This window comes from Mytilus californianus, unplaced genomic scaffold (assembly GCF_021869535.1).
Source record: "Mytilus californianus isolate M0D057914Y unplaced genomic scaffold, xbMytCali1.0.p SCAF_2, whole genome shotgun sequence".
NCBI classification, from domain to species: Eukaryota; Metazoa; Mollusca; class Bivalvia; order Mytilida; family Mytilidae; genus Mytilus; species Mytilus californianus.
This window is the reverse complement of record NW_026262668.1, coordinates 73,955,494-73,974,464: the sequence shown is the minus strand read 5'-3', so window position 1 is coordinate 73,974,464 and position 18,971 is coordinate 73,955,494.

Below are 18,971 nucleotides of genomic sequence, written 5' to 3'. Positions count from 1 at the left end.
TATATAATTTAAACTGATAGAAATGATGGCCTTTTATGTATTTTTAGCAGGAAAACTATTTTGTATTCAACTCTTCTTCAACACTTTTCAACTGTTCATTTTTGGGGGTCAGTTGTTTTAATAAGTTGCCAAAAATATCTTTCCCTAGTGAATGTGATCAAGTCTATACTGTAGCAGTTAAAAAGCTTTCAAAAACTGGTGGTCAGGGATTTCTTTCATGTAAATCCAAAGGGGTGCAGCACTTCTAAATGTAAATGTAAAAAGCAAAAGATGTTGTGCAATTCCCGATGCCATAATTCACTCACATGCTCAAACAAATGATACAATGTACAGAACTATTTTTGAATTTTGCTAATAAGGTTTATTGTGGGGTCATTAAATAAAGATTCTGTTGTGTTTGTTAATGCTTTTTTAACCAATTCCGTATCAAAAATTACTGTACAAGTTATAAGTGAATTTAAGTCTAATTTTGAACAAATCGTAATTTGTTCAAGCACTTTTTGGACACATTACAATTGTACAAAGTCAAAATACAAATTATGATTTGTACAATTTTTTGTACAAATTATTATTTGTACAAAATGATAACTTGTACACAACATATATACATATATATATATATATATATATATATATATATATATATATATGAGTCTAAAAGATTGTGTAACAATACCGATAAATAGATGGAAAACAAAACACTAAAAAGTGTTGAATATCATCGCACAAAGATGGAAAAACTGAACAGATGATATACTTATACAATGAAAAACTGAACAGATGATATAAATTATACAATAATTAATATTGTATAATTTATATCATCTGTTTAGTTTTTCCATCTTTGTGCGATGATATTCAACACTTTTTAGTGTTTTGTTTTCCATCTATTTATCGGTATTGTTACACAATCTTTTAGACTCATATAATTTTCCCTGTTTGTGTAGTATTGTCAATTTTGATGATCCAATACCTATTAAGTTTACTGGTTGGTAGATTCTTATAGACTCTATCTTTCCATCTTTTCCGCGAGTTTATTGTTTTCTGTTTGGTAATAAATTAATGATGAGATCTATTTTGTTACATCTTGTGATCCGTTTATTTGGCAATCGCCAATGGCAGTCAGCAGGGTTTAAGAACATCAGTTGTTCGACCTGCTAGTCAAATGCGTTTTGTTAAAATATACTTTTTCACTCATTTGGTCTTTTGGAAAATGTTGTTTGTGCTGTATTTAGACCCCTCTACCAAAAATTTGTTTTGCATGCACACGTATAAAAATTGCGGTTTTTATCCAACGCAATCATAGGTTTGAACGTTGTTTTCAATTTAGACTTGTTTATATTTTTTCGTTTGGGCTTGTGTTATATTTGCCTTCGGGTTTATATGATCCGTTCATCCTATTTTGACTCTTTCAAAATTCAAGAGTCTATCCTAAATTGAGGTAAATTATATGGCCTTCCAAATACCGTTTCGATTCCTAACATCACTGAAGAGACATTAATTGTCGAAATCCGGATATGGTTTACAATTTTTTGCACCTCATGTTTGCGGTATACCATCTTTTCCACGAGTTTATTGTTTTCTGTTTGGTAATAAATTAATGATGAGATCTATTTTGTTACATCTTGTGATCCGTTTATTTGGCAATCGCCAATGGCAGTCAGCAGGGTTTAAGAACATCAGTTGTTCGACCTGCTAGTCAAATGCGTTTTGTTAAAATATACTTTTTCACTCATTTGGTCTTTTGGAAAATGTTGTTTGTGCTGTATTTAGACCCCTCTACCAAGAAATTTGTTTTGCATGCACACGTATAAAAATTGCGGTATATACAAGTCTGAATTGAAAACAACGTTCAAACCTATGATTGCGTTGGAAAATCATAGGTTTGAACGTTATTTCAATTCAGACTTGTACGTTCAAACCTATGATTGCGTTGAATAAAAACCGCAATTTTTATACGTGTGCATGCAAAACAAATTTCTTGTTAGAGGTGTCTAAATACAGCACAAATAACAGTTTCCAAAAGACCAATAAAGTGAAAGAGTATATTTTAACAAAACGCATTTGACTAACAGGTCGAACAACAAATGTTCTTAAACCCTGCTGAATATATATATATATAGTGTCTAAAAATAGCAACAATAAACATATATATTTATATATATATATATGTAGGACTCTGAAACGCGATGACACTCCACACCGCGATTGTCACGCTGATGTGCGATGGATTGACGCTGAAGTGCGTTTTTGACCACGCTGAAGTGCGATGGTGGCATTATGACGTTATCTTCTTGATAGCTACTCCGAAGTGCGATGGTGGTAACGCTGAAGTGCGATGGACTACATTAACTATATTTTCAATGCTTTTCATGTCGGTTCAGAAGTCAATTTGTTTGTAAGAACCAGTTTTTCGGGTTTTTAAGTTAATAAGGGGCTTATACTCTTTTAACACTACGGGAAACGGTGTGAGATTGGTGGAGAGAGGAAAGTTAACCTTCTGTGGCTGTTTCCATATATGATACTTACAAATGGTTGTTACTTTGTTGCCTATTGGGTAAGTACTATGGTCGATATTGGCTTAATTTTACATTTGAGCTTATGGGAAAAGGATAGAAAAGTTTTCTTTTGCTATACCTACTGAGAGTCGTTACTGTCCTGATCGTCGACCGTCCAGTGTTATCAGGAAATAACAAATTTGGACAGTGTAACTACCATGAGTATCACCTAAACATTTGTAAAGAATGTCCGATGCTCGCATTTTTCAGCTTAAGACTGGTTTGGATTGGGCGATAAAAAAAACATGTATGAACCCGCTACACCGTACTATGAACGGTAGTTGTTACATGTAGCACCCTTTGTCTTTATTCCTATGTTGGATATAGTTGTCTCATTGGCAATTTTAGCACATCTACCTTTTTATATGAATAGTATATAAATATGTTGGAAGAACTTTTTCTGCATTATTTTGGCATCGATACAGGTATGGATATTGATGAAACATCGAACAAAAAGCATTAACATACCTAAACAAATAATGTATGATAGGTCACTTCTGAAAGAAAAGAAAAACACAGAAAATAATGTGCTGAAAGTAGAGTTGTATTTTTTTACATCAATTTTACCACCCATCTGCCTACCTTATCCAAATACGTTGAACAAGAAATACGGGGGTGTTTGACAAATTCTTCTTTTTTCGCCTGTCTGAATTAATAAGTAATTTTTTTTTTTGAGATACGGCGCGACATGTGAAAACTCAATAACTCTAAAATAAATTTTGAATCATCACCAAAAAGTATACAGATCTTTAGCAATAATCATAAATCGTTTTTGAGATACGGCGCGACATGTGAAAAAAACACCCCCCTGTTTTTGTTACAAAGTCCCGTAACTCAAAAAGTTTTAATCTTATTTTCACCAAAAAGTATACAGATCGTTTGACCATTATAAGAAACAACTATGTTAAGTTTCGTGAAATTTGGATAAGTCGTTCTCAAGTTACGGTGCGAAATGTGGATGCCGCCCAGACGGACAGACAGACAGACAGACGGACGCCGGACATTTGTATTCCATAATACGTCCCGTCAAAATTTTGACGGGCGTATAAAAACTAGCATTACATGAAATAATTTGACCTCTTCTAGCGCATACATTTTGTTTGTTAAATACTGTAAAAAATAGCTGAAATTTATTTCTTATCTTAAGGATGTATTCTTCTGACGTTTCGGTCTCGTTGAAATCTCGTTCTGGAATTATTTCCAAAACATGTGATAAAAGTGGAAAATATCAATGAATTTAAAAAAATATTTTAATCAAACTTAACTCTGTGAAAAAATTGTGTATTTACAATAAGTAGTTTTCGAGTAATAAAATTTTCAAATTTTATAACCAATCAAGCCAGTCTCATTAGCCAAAATGTTGAGAAAATGGGTGAGGGGTACAAGAAATGATTTTACCAGATACATGTACATCCCATATCAATTTTTTCTTTTCAAATTTCTTAGATTTGTATTTTTTCAATCATTTATAACAAAAAAGTTGAAATAATATGCTTTTTGTTCTAAAAAAAGAGAAAAATCCCAAATTTACAAAATTGACAACATGGTAAATTTGACACGAAAAAGCAACAAATTTTATAAAAATTTCTTATATTAACACCTACCCATAGTTTTTTTAAGTTAAATTTATTCAGATTGGTCCACTTCATCTTTAGTGAAAGTATAAAAATAAAGTTTAATTGTGAAACTGTGATTTTTTTCATGATAATAGCCCAAAAATGGGTAAAAATTGATGAAAAATGGGAAAATCATCAAAATTGAGTACTTTCAAATGGCTGTAGTAAAAAAAGAAGTGCACCAACATATGATTTTTTCTTCACTAATTATTTTTTTACAGTCATATAAACCCAAAAATCAGGTTAAGAAAAAAGTTTAATTATAGAAATTTTTGACTCCTCAGAGGTGTACATCCTTAATATTGACTTCTAAAAACATTACTTTAAACCTTCTTTGTTGTTGGAGGAATAATTCAGTGCTATTCTGACTGAATGATCATTTCTGTGAAATAAAATCTTTGGAGGTTGGGTTAAGGGAAATAAGTCAATGAGTTTGCAAAAGGCACTTTCATCTTTCATGTACTTACATGACCAACACGACGGATGCCACATTTGAAGCAGGATCTGCTTACCCTTCTGGAGCACCTGAGATCACACCCAGTTTTTTGTGTGGTTCGTGTTGCTAAGTCTTTGGGTTTCTATGTTGTTTGTCTGTTTTTTGTTTTTTTTTTCTTTTTTAGATATATGGCGTTGTCAGTTTATTTTCGGTATCCTTCGCCTCTCTTTTTTATCAATGCTTTTTAAGAATTCACGTCAAACATGATTAGATTGATCTATGTTACCAAGATTACAATATATTTATTAAATTGATTGACAAAACGTACCACTGATTCTTATCTGATAAAAAAAAGTTGCAACCATTGCTACAGCTTGTTTTAGTGGAAACCGTCACTGTGTAAACCAACATTTCTAAAACAAGGAAACAGATCTAAAACTTCTTCTATTGATATCATGAATATTATAGATAAAAGACAACGGAATAATAGGTCTCATGGCAAACGTATCAGTCGAAATTAACGAATTAAACATCGTATAAAGTATACACTTGATGATCTATTTTTATTTAAAAACAGTGGAAGGCATCAATAATTATGTAAACTGGGTCAAAAACCAATTATTAAATTACATAATATTTTCAAGGAGTGTGATACATTCTCGTTTTCAGCCCACTCTCACATGCACTTGTCTCTTAAAATAAATTAGCTTTATACTTTAATATAACACAAGGTACCTACCTAATCTAATGGCGTTTCCAAAGGGCTGTGAGAAGACGAAATAATTACGGTTGACATACTTGGAAGGTCTATTACGAATGATTCCGATAATAGAAATAGGTGTGTTATACACCATTTTGTAGATAATTCAATGTAGATTTACGGGATAACAAGTTTCAATGGGATAGACAACCGCAAATATAACGGAAGTTCGCGACCGACCTGGTGACATTTCTCAATTATACGATGTTAGGTACCTTGTGTTATATTAAAGCATATAGGACAAGTGCCCGTACCCACTCTATACATACAGATTTTTATCACCATAGGCTGTTCCTGCATATCGATAATCATGAAGATCATAAACGGCTATTTCTGATAATTGAATATATTAACAGAGGCATTGATTTTATCAACTTATCTAGTATATTTAATGACTCTACTATTCAAAACTGCGTATCTCCCTTTTTTGATAACACTGAACCACATATGATTTCGTATACATACAAAAAAAAACAAGCAGAAGTTTAATTTTTAATTATACGTCAGTAACATCAGACGTCAATGTAGAAATTTATACTCCTCTAACTTGAGACTGTGAATCGCCGAATTTTAGATATAATCCCTATGGTCATGTTATTATGGGGGACCTCAATATCGTTCAAGACCGAGAGGATAACATTTTTAAAAAAAGGGTCCAAAATATCGTCCTCCTTCTATATAGATTGGAAACAGTGTCGTCAGGTCATAAAGGACGCTCTTTCATCGTATAGTAAAAATTGGTCTAAACGGGAAATATCTGATAACAAATCTCTTGATTTTTATTTAAATAAATGTATAAATGTTGTGGATATTCAAATATCACATTTTAAAAATAATTTAGTCAGAAATAAATAAAAGAGTATATAATTCGCTTATTTTTAAAGAAAAAAATTTCAAGTACTCGCAAAGCGGTTTGTGTTTATACCGGCCGACAAGACAGCCAACAATGTGTTGGTGGTATTCCGTAAATACAACACGGAAGTTCTTAAGAATGAAATTTTAAATTCTTCTTCATTCAAGTCCGTGCGCTCCACAGAGATTCATAAAGTAAACAATCATATTATAACCATAACACAGCTTAATGCCTCGTCTAAACATTTGAAGGTCCCTACTACGTATTGGTTACCTAAACTACACAAAAAAACTGTAAAATATCGTTTCATCTCTGCCTCTAGTAAGTTTTCTACAATTAACATTTCAGTGCTTTTAACTAGTTCCTTTACTACTTACTATCAAAGAACTTATCATCAACTTTTGTAATAAAAGTTATTATAAAACATATGAAAATAGTGGGATAAACTATTTTTTGGAGTGTAAAAAATTCTTTGGATGTTTTAGATAAATGACGTGCTTTTGATGGTCCTTTTGAGTTTGTTGACAGTTTTGACTTTTCAACTCTTTACACTACACTTCCACACAATCTGCTGAAACAAAAGTTTTCCTATTTAATTAAATGGTCGTTTTATAAATCTGATTGCAAATATATTTGCTGCAACTCATTTAAAGCCTTCTTCTCTAATAAGAAAGGTAAATATGCTAAATATACTTACTGGAGGTGTGATGAGATGATTGAAGCTGTTGTGTTTTTTTTTCCTTTACGTTTAATGTACGTTTCGGCAATAAAGCTTATCGACAGGTTTTATGTATTCCTATGGACACCAATTGTGCCTCTTTAAAAGCAGACTTGTTCTTGTACTGTTATGAATCACAGTTTATGGCCACTAAGTAAAGACCCGTCTAAATTACTTTTAATTTATAAATTCAACAACACTTACCGTCATCTTGATGATATTTTTTGGTTTAATAATCAAGAATTTTCAAAATATACCACCAAAATTTAACTTACTTTAAATAAATCAAATTTAAACGGTAATAACTGTCCTTACCTAGATTTAGATATTTCAGTTTTACACAGGAAACTCTCCACAAAAATTTACGACAAAAGGGACATGTTTTCGTTCCCTATTGTCAATTTTCCATTTGGACGGTGATGTTCCTTTGGTACCATCTTACGGTGTTTATATATCACAACTATTTCGCTATGCCCGTGTCTGTAGTGATGTTTGGATTTCAATGAACGTAATCTATGTATTACTGGTAAATTATTAAGTCAGGGATTGCGTTACCACAAATTACTTAAAACCTTTACTAAATTCTTCCATAGATACGAAGATTTGGTTGGAAGTTTGGCTGTACCTGTAGAAAACCTATTTCAAACGGGATAGCACATCCTCAATTTTACGTAGATGTTGTTTTCCGAGCCCGGAAATTTAGAAACGATCCGAGTAAATAAAAGCAACAGTAGTATACCGCTGTTCAATAGTCATAAATCGATTTAACTGAAACAAATCCGGGTCACAAACCAAAACCGAGGGAAACACATCAACTATAAGAGGAAAACAACGGAACAACATAAACACTGAACTGCTATAAAAAAAAAACGCCAACATACATAGAAACGGACTATTTGATAACAACTGCCATATTCCTGACTTGGTATAGGACATTTTAAGAAAAAATGGTGGGTTGAACCTAGTTTTATGGCTAGCCAAACCTCCCGCTTATATGGCAATGTTAAAAATACACCAAAATGACAACATTACGTGACAGGAATACATTACAACTAAACACAAGAACACTCAGGACAGAGACATACATAAATAAATATACAATATATGTACATTGTCGGAAAATATAAAATTTATTTGTATGAGCTTTAGAAACAGGACGAAAAGCGAGGCTCGCCGAGCTTTTCTCCTGTTTCGCAGCGAGTACAAATAAATTTTATATTTTCCGACAATGTACATATATTGTTTTTATCCTGAAATTTACACCCAACCCTTGAAACTTTAGTTATTAAAATCTAAATCATTGTCTCTAATTTTCCAAAGAAATCGACATAGTTTAAACGCGGACCGCGAAGAGGACCCCAAAATGAACTGGTACGCAAAAAGAAATATTCACATTACCGCTTGCTCAACATGGAAGAAGGGTAACAGGAGACTATATTTGTACAAGTACAAATAAAGCAAAAATTTATTTGTGTACCTTTTATTTGTACAATAGTTGGCTGGTTGCAGGATAAATAATATAATAGTACATTACAACATGTAAACCACACTCAGAATAACAGCGGATACCTCCCATTTACACCACAATAGAATTATGAACTGGTAAACTTATCGATCCTTTAAAAAAAAAATATTCTAAAAGGTTACCAATTCAACACTGTAATTAGATCTTTGAATATTGTTTTTATTGATATTACTATTGATTTTATTATCAGTAAATTAAAATCAAACTAAATATTATTTTTATATAAATGTGCACATTCATGGCTCTACATTCTGTCGATGCCAGTATCTCGCACAAGGTCATGTTTTTCTCTGACAGTGATGATATCTTTACACTAAAAACCATTGGATGTTGGATGTGTACTGATTAATATTTTTAATATTAAATAGGGGGGTGGTGCCAGCAAACTAGTTTAACCCCGCCACAGTTTGCATGTCCATGTCCTAAGTCAGAAGCCTGTTATTCAGTGGTTGTCGTTTGTTGCTGTATATCTGTATATCATATTTGTTTTTTCGTTCATTGTTTTTTAAATTAATCAGGCCGTTAGTTTTCTCGTTTGAATAGCTTTACATTTGTCATTTCGGGACCTATTACCGAATAGCTGTCTATGTGGTATGGGTTTTTCTCATTGCTGAAGGCATTGTGGTGACCTATAGTTAACTTCTATGTCATTTGGTCTCTAGTGGAGAGTTGTCTCATTGACAATCATACTATATCTTCTTATTTTTATATTTGTCCAACTGTGTCCGTTTCATGAAAAAAAGGCAGACATTCTTAAACATATTGTATTCTTCATTTCAAAATGTTAAATTTGTAAGCACTCTCTGCAATATTGAAAAATGAGGGAAAGAATATCAGTTTATGAATTGGATGTAGTTTCTAGTTCATTCTAGTGATAAAAAATCAAATCGGCTTGCTGAGACGCATTATATACATTGAAATATAATTAGTGTTAGTTTACCAACAAAATTCAACAAAAAATGCTGTCCATCGAAAGATAATGTCTGCTTTTGGAATATTTGCAATTTGAATCAGTGTGGTATTTAAGATTTGTTAGACCTGCGACAAGAAAGGATATGGCATGATAAAAGCATGTATACCCCTTGATATATAAACAATTTATTAAACAAGATGTGCACACAACACAAGTCTTTTAAATATCAGTACTTATATGTTAAAAAATGTGTTAACCTTTAGGGTTTCATTTTTTTTTTTAATTTTGCTGCAAGATTACAAAAGAAAACAATGTATCAATTTAAGATATATGCATCAGCGTTACACAAAGAGATGTTTTACATGATGTCTTATGCAAAGATGTTTATGTGGGTTAAGTATAGTTTGGGTTCGTATTTAGTTTTATCAAAAACTATTTTGTAAACTTGTCATATGTATTTAACAAGGTCAAATATGTCAATTTCAACATGTGTATGAAATCAAAATGTCATCAGAACTGATATTTCTGCACTAAAATGTCCAGATTATATCATCCATCAATGAAATTAACATGATTAATTGAAGAATTTTACTACTGTTGCAATTTCAGCGACCAATAAATTGCTCTTATCATCCCTCTTTCTTGGTGTATGTGCATGCTATTCTTGAATAAAAAACATTGGTTAATAAAAAGGTGTTGTCAACCTTTCAATTTGGAACGAGGAACATTGCTTTCTAGATTGATTGAGTGTTGGTTGCTTAACGTCCAGTTGCATATATTTCATGCATGTTCAGGACGAGAAAAAATTAACAATAAATAGGTCCTGCAACAGAGGCCGTCTGGGATGAAGGTCGGGGAAATTTGGACTGCCACTGGAAAATGAGGGTATATTGGATAAGGACACAAATTTATCCTTGCAACGGGACACCTACGGACCCCTCAAAGAGTTGTTGCAAGGGTTCTAAACGTGCAGAGAGCATGGCACTTTCTCTACACGAGGCATCGGATTTAAACGTCCCCATTCTGATCGGACGTGGCTGCGTACTTGATACATCCCGCACAGTCAAGTGGACGCCCCACTTTGGCAAGGGTTTTGCCAGTCGGAAGAAGACCTGTAGTGACCATATTTCTATTCCCCAGTCACCCTTGGTGCTTTCTAGAGTAGCGAAGTCAACAGCTTTAATATTTAACTAAATGTTTCAATTGCATAGTGAGACAATGTAAAGTATATCACCTGTATTGGCAATAATGCAACCCATTAAGAAAGAAATCGTACTAAAGCAGTCAAAAATACATGCAGCTACATTTATTTTCACATTTCTATTTGATACATTTTTTTAAACAACAATGAATAACATTAAAAGAACGTTTATTTTTATTTTTTTATTAATATTCACAGTAAAACATGTGAACAACCAAAGTTACATAATATAACGAAGATGTATAAATTTCGGTATGATAATTGAACAGAGTTATTCCTCTTGGTATGTGACATATTATGTTTGACACAAATAACTATAATATATATATATATTTATTTCTAGAAAGTGTTCAAAACAACATGAATATCAAATACAAGTATCAATAAATATTTCGGATAACAGACATCCTTCATTAGTATGATTAAAATATATATTCTGATTTTACAAGAACAATCTTAAACGTAATACAAATTAAAAACAGAACCACGCTTGCATAATTCAAATATTTCAAAGTCGACGATGGTTAAGGGATTGCGAAGATATGATTCCAAAAATAGTATTGAACAATCAAATCGCTATGAATGATTCCAAAATTTCAAAGTTTACGCAGGTTAAGTATTTACAACAGAGACTGCGTAGATATGCATTCAAAATTAACAGCACTGTGCGATTGAACTACACCTTATCATTGATCTCATTTGGTGTCAACGTTTTTATATATTTACAAGAACACACCCGCTAAATCGCGGGCATTTTAATCTTGGTTGGAAGTATGTAAACTATTGTAGGATGAATTTTTGTAAAAAAAATATGTCTGGAGAATTTCAGAAAAGATATCAAAAGTCAAATAGGGACATGGAGACAGGACAATATTTTCAAGCCCTCTCCCTTTTTTTCAAAGTCCGTTATTTTTTGTTTTCTGTTATATTCCATTATTTTCGCGTTTCTGTATACTATGAACATACGTATATATATTGTAAATAAAGTGTATTTGCTATTAACTATCAATTCTAATTTTCTTCTCCACGGCGATCACTGCTATATTATATAGAGAGTCTATATATATTATAGTAGTATAATCATAGTATACATGCAGATAAACGCGGAAATAATTGTCCTGTCCCCGAGTATTATTAACTTGATTTATTTCACTTGACCAGGCGGAGTTTAACCCGTTCGCTCATCATAGACCAGTCCATCTATTATAGATAGGTGTTTTGGGACAAACTCATTAATGAAGTGCAATTATGGTCATTGATCCGATTAAAATATGTAAAATATGTAAAACTGAATTATGTGTAAGTTAAACCGGTAGTCATGTCTGAATGAAAAGTCGGTCTGATGACGGAAACAATATCCGGATGCCTTTATTTTCGTTTTTCTCCCAAAATAACCCAAACTGAATAATCATAAGAATGGATGACAAATGCGACTATGCATGGTACCTATAGGACACAGAGGCATGATGATTGGTTTATTGTGGAAGGAAGAGAAGCGACACACAAAATGAGGTCTTCTCGTTTAAAAGTATAGATATATACCTCTCGAAAAGAAAGCTGATTTTTATCAGCTGCAGTAAGAGGAGTGGATAAGGCGGCTGCACAATGCTAGGCGAGGCTGCTGTTGAGTTGATAGAAGATAAGGCGGATGTACAACGCTGTACGCGGTGCTACCATAGAAGTTAGAGGAGTGGGTAAGGCGGCTGTGCAATGCTAAGCGGTGCTACCATAGAAGTTAGAGGAGTGGATAAAGTGGCTGCACAATGCTAGGCGGTGTTGTTTTAAAGGTGAGAGGAGTAGATAAAGCGGAGGTGCTGCCATAGAAGTTAGAGGAGTGGATAAGGCGGCTGCACAATGCTAGGTGGTGTTGTTTTAAACGTGAGAAGAGTAGATAAAGCGGCGGTGCTGCCATAGAAGTTAGAGGAGTGGAAAAGGCGGCTGTGCAATGGTAGGCGGTGTTGCCGTAGAAGTGAGAGGAATGGATACGGCGGATGTGCAATGCTAGGTGGTGTACCCTATAAACAGGTAAATTATAAGGTCGAAACTTTTGTTAACATAAGTTTCTAAAAAGATCTACTAAATTCTTTCATAGATACAGATAACTTGTTCGGAACTTTGGCTGTACCGGAAACGGAATATTACATCCTTATTTAATGGTAATGTTAATCATAAAGCTCGTATATTAAAAACGATCCCGTTGAAAGTGACAAGTCCTTAAAACAAACTTATTCATAAAGGCTATCGATTTACCAGTGTAATAAAAACCTTGAATTTTTTATATATCGGTACTATCATATCGATTGTATTGTCAATAGTTAAACATAGAACGAAATATATTTTCCACTCCAGTTACCAACTCTTATGGTCTTGCATTTTGTCGATACTTATATTTTAGCATTGCTCAAGTTCAAGCTTTTGTCTGCTCGGGGCTGAGCGCTCATTAACATGATTAACAATCCTGTAATCAGGACGTTTATGTAGTTTTACCATTCGGTGTCTTTAATGGCTTCCATGTTCTATACAGTACAAGCTTTATAAAAATAAGGATATGTTGTATGAGTGCCAATGAGACAACTATCCACCAAAGTTGTAAGCAATTATAGGCAACCGTACGGCCTTCATCAATGAGAAAACCCCATACCGTGTAGTCGGCTATAAAAGGCCTGACATATAAAATATGAAACAATTCAATCGAGAAAACTAACGGCCCAATTTATAACGAAATAATTAACGAAAAACAAATATTACAGACATAAACCAACAACAACCACTGAACTACAGGCTCCTGATTTGGGACAAGTTTGAAGGCGCCAACCCCCCTAACCTGGAACAGTGGTCATCATTGAAGACCTTAGTTATCTACACTCTCGTATTTTGTCTTATGGGTATAGTTGTCTAATTGGCAATTCATTCAATATCGCTTCATTTCTATACTGTCAATGACCTAATACACCGGAAGTTTTCTCTTACTATTCCTACTAGACAAAATTAAGCAAGTAATGATCGTTCATAATTTTAATTATATAAGATTATAATTTGTGTATGTAATAGTTTCCGTCTGAAAAAGGATTTTAAAAAAAATCAAAGTCACAACTCTTGATAATTTCTTGTTTCCGACTAAAAATTAAAACTTAACTAAAGGAGTTTGTCAAAATTATTTTTCTCTGTTGACGTAGTTACAAATATCGATTGATAAAACTCCATAAATAAATACTAGATTAACGGTGTATTTCTAGTAGCCAGATTTCGGTTGGTATTAGTTATACTCCTTCTAACTTATTGGTACCTTTTATTCGTATTAAACACAATCATTTACTTTAGTTGCTTACATCTATTATACTTATTTTGGTGTGGTGGATATTTGTTTCATTGTCATTCAAACCAATTATCCGTATTTCATATTCATACATGTGAATCTCAAGAAAGAAAAAAAACCTGATGTTTAAGGTAGCTGGGGTGTCTTCCGCCATCTTGGATTGTAAAATAGCAGAAAACAATCGGTCTAGATTTTTCGGAAATATGCAAATTTTAAGAGAAGAATGTCATTCATTTGTAAGACTTTTCACCTGAATGAAGAAAATTATGTGTTTTATCATTTTTGTGACTGATTTTTACAAATACAGAATATTTTTTGTTTGATTCAATTTTATGAACTTTGTCATATAAGGGAAGATAACTCGGATAATGTAACTTTTATACAGGAATGTGTGATGAATTTACCTATTTTGTTTTGTAGCAAAAAAACTAGTCCGGTGACCCTAAATTTTCTTTCTATATTTTGAAAGCCTGTTATAAGAGATATTTTCTCATATTTTATCTTAAAATTCTATGGTTTAGTTTTCTTTCTTTCACACAAAATTGTGAATTCCCTGAATAATCTATACAAAATAGGATAATTTTGCACAACCTGTTGCTTGGAAAAAAGCCCGGTGACCCATACTTATTAGATAGAGATAAAGATAAATTTATTTTTATAAATTATTAAAGTGTCGCGTATTGATCTTACACAACAGTAAAATATTTACAAGTACAATCACATAAAAAAAAGATCAGCACCCAGCCTATAAAGACTTATGAGACACTATTATATACATATAAAACAGCTCAAACACACAAGGTAAAAAAAAAGTAGAAAATAATAAGAAATCTCATGTATTTATCTTGCAAACTTAATAAATTAAACGGAATAATATAAGTTAAAATTAAGAGAAATTTAAGACTGTTAAATACATCTAGGTTAAAAATTGCGTCATACGACTAAACCAAAATTATGGGTAAAGCTGCGATAAGAGTAAAACATTACTATATATTCTAATTTAAAATTAATAAAACTGAAAGAAAAAAAGAGAAAGAAAATATAATCAAAAATTAATTCAAACCACTTTCACCAATTTTCTTAAAAATATATATTAAAAATAATAACAGGCTTTATGAACAATTATTTGTTATAAAAATCTTTCCTCCTGACATAGAATTTGTGAATAGAGTAGGAAAGTGTTACTTGAATGTCATTACAAGTCATTAAAGCATTGAACTTTAACTCTGTACTCATGTTTTCCATATTTTCAATAAATTGACGTGCATTTTGAAACAAATCATATCTAATGTCTTCATACAGAGGGCAAACCATTAAAAAGTGAGTTTCGTGTTCAACATCATTCAATTTACAAAATTTACATAGTCTACTATTCAGCGGAATCTGCGGTCTGGAGTATCTTCCTGTCTCTACAGCTAGGGGTAGCGATCCACTGCGAAATAATGCCATAGTTCGAGTTACGTTTCTTGGTAAAAGCGAAAGAATATACTGTTCTGTTTTAACACTTTTCTTGAAAATACGGTAAGTCCTTAGCTTGTTTCCGTTAGCATTGCTTCTGTCGTCATGTAAATATTTCGCGAAATCAGCCTGGTCAAAGTTCGTAAGTTTTTCACTTATGAGGCGCATCGCCGTTTTAACACTGAGAGTGGCGTTACGAACAATATCAGCAACATCTATATCGTTTGCAAGTTTGTCTATTTGATGATGCCACCCTTTTCGTCGCCACGAAGCCCACGCTGCTACTTTTGATATAAGTCTATCATCGTTACCTCGTATGATCTTAAATTATAGACGTAGGCATGATAGTTTTTGCTTCGTATAACACGATGTTAGTCCAAGATCTCAGCGCACCGCTGTGTTGGATGTATGCTTCCCAACTGCAAGAAAGTATTTTGCAGCTTTGTTCTGTACATTGTTAATTACTCATAAACGGCACTACCATAGAATAAAACTGGTTCTACCATCGACGTATAAAGTTTTTGGTAAACGTTCCAGGTCATACCACCTGTCGCTATGAATTTACCAAAAAATGCTCCCAAAGCTCTACTTGCTGATTTAGAAAGTTCTGTAACTGATTTTTCTAGGGTTAAGAACTCATCGAACCATAGTCCCAAATATTTGTATGAGTCAATATATTCTAAATTGTGAGTTCCACATTAAAAATCAAAGTCTGACCGAGCTATCGAAGGATTTCTAAAATGCACTACTTTGGTTTTCGACCGATTGACTTCAAGTTTCCAGTCATCACACCAAGATGCAACCTCATTTAGCATTCTCTGTAGTTTATGTTCGTCCGGTGCAATAACAGCTATGTCGTCGGCATACAATAGTATGCTTAACGCAATATCGTCAATCTTAATACCACAGTTTAAGTTGTTTACTCGTTCGGCCAGGTCATTTATGTACACCGCGAAAAGACTAGGTGACATCAAACATCCTTGTTTAACCCCCGAATCGACGTTGAACCATGGTGTAAGATGGTCGTTAACTTTAACGGAGCATTTAACATCATCGTACAGAGATTGTATTGCGGTAAGGAACTTTCCACGTATTCCAGCTTTAAACATTTTATACCAAAGAAGATTTCTAGGGACGGAGTCGAACGCCTTTCGCATATCTATGAAACACACAAAAGTAGAAAGTTTCGATATCTTTCTGTCATTGATGACAGTATGTAGCGTATGCATATGCTCTTCGCAACTTCTCTTCTCACGAAAACCGTTCTGTTCGTCGCATAGAGTTTTATTAGCTTCCATCCACTCATTCAATCGTGAATTTAAAACATGACAGTATAGTTTGCTAGGAACGGACACTAAAGTAATACCACGATAGTTCATAGGATTCTTCCTATCGTCGGATCCTGTCTTAAAGATCGGATTAATAATCCCTGTTGTCCACTGTTCCGGTACTTTCCCCAACTCAAAACATCCATTACATATAACAAATAAAAGTTCAACCGCTGTCGGGTTTTTCAAAACTTCGGCGGGTATTTCATCGAAACCGGTGGCTTTACGCACTTTAGCACTTTCGACTGCTTTAATAATTTCTTCTCGCGATATAGGATCGTTCAATGTCGTCACATCATGCTGAATGTCATTTCCGTTATCATCTATCGACGGCTGTGCATGGTCATTTTTGTTAAAAAGCTCTTCAAAGTCAGATTTCCAACGTTTTGATACAAAATCTTTATCTGTTCTGATATTTCCTTCATTATCTATCACGGACCATGGAATACTTTCATTTCTCTCACTCGCTATTCCCAATTTTCCTATAGACTTCCAAAAGTCTTTTTGGTTCGTTAAATATAGTTTTTCTTGTAGCTTTTCTTTTTCCCTATAAACGTATTTCCGTTTATATTTTCTATTCAACCTATCAAAACACTTACGATCAAAATAGTACTTTTCCTTCAATGTTTTCTTTTGAGCATTTGATCCTTCTGACTTTAGCCAATCTTTTTCACTTTTGCAAACGTTGGTCCACTGATCTTGGAGAACTTGATTCCAATACGGTTTGTGCATAGATTTTGTGTGTTTGTTTCGATTGGTGGTGTTGTTAATGACCGGTAGTTTGTCTTTCAATTCGTCTTTCACTACAGCACAGAAATTATCGTATGCCGACTGAACGCAATTATCTACATTTATAGAATTTTCAATACGATTTATTGCTCCGTATAAATCGAGTCGTTCTTGATCACTCAGAAAACTGTCGGGAATATTGCTTACATTGTATTTTCTCTTTGCACTTTCAATATTTCTATCAAATGTATCACATGTTATGCTGCATGCTGAACCATCGGGTATTCTAATTTCACCGGTTAAATGCGAATAATCTGGTATACTAACCGGATAGTGATTCACAGTATTGATTATATCTGACATTTTTACAACATTAAAATCTAAAATATTCCCAATTTGTTCATAAGGAACACAAACATAGTCCACTACCAATGTTCCTTGTGGTGAGATATACGTAAATTCGTTACATCCGATTTTTCCATTTAGCATGGCAAAATTTATATCCGACAAGAATTCTACGAACAGATCGCAATTATAGTTTTCAGATTGACCAATAACATTCCTTGGAATGATATCATCTACACCTTCAATATAATCGTTGTTGCGGCCACATCGGGAATTAAAATCACCACAAATAACGGTTAAGCCTTTATTTTGGTTACAATACACCTGTTGAAGCAGATTATCGAAAAATAATTCCTGATCGTTAGGTCTGCTTGACTCCCATGGCGGTAAATAACAAACGGCAAAGCATATAGAAAAGTTTGATGTTTTACTTTTAAGTTGTATCCATAAAATTCCTTCGACACTTTTTTTATGAAATATTTGAGAAAGCCATGATATAAACAACATTTTGGCAAATTATTAAAAAATTCTATGGATTTTAATTTAGACCTTAATTAATCTACCTTAAGCAATTGTTTAATTTCCTTTTCCGTAATATAGACGGTAATAACATATAAAATATAAATTATCTCAACTTTATTAAAGGTTTTGTTGACCATCTACAACAACCTCAATGGATATCAATGAGCCTAGAGTAAAAGACACCACAAACTTTGCAAACTCAGTGCTATGCTATTGAAGCCTATTGATATCCAACCTATAACACAAAATGAATAAACCATTTTGGTGCGTGAACTTTCTAAATACCAAACTGAACAGCATTAAAAACCAAACTTCCCGAGAAAAAAAAATTGTGTTAAAGCAAGGATTTGTATAGTAAGACTATATAAATCCTTGGTTAAAGTTAGGTTTAATGCACCACTTTTGAAATTCTCAAGCGATTCACTCGGGTACGGCTTGACCTGCAAACTATAATAGTGATCTACATGTATATCCTGTTTTGTTTAGTCCAAAGAAACCTATGTGTATAAAAGTGAACATTGTACTTATGTTACAAATTTTTATGTAGATATAATAAAAACATTGTATTGTATAATTCATTGTTTATAGAATTACTCCTCTTAAAACAACTTATAGTTTAAAAAGATCAGACTATAGCAATTCAAAATAAGTTAAGTATTCGTTGATAAAACAGTGTTTATTTGAAGTGCAAAA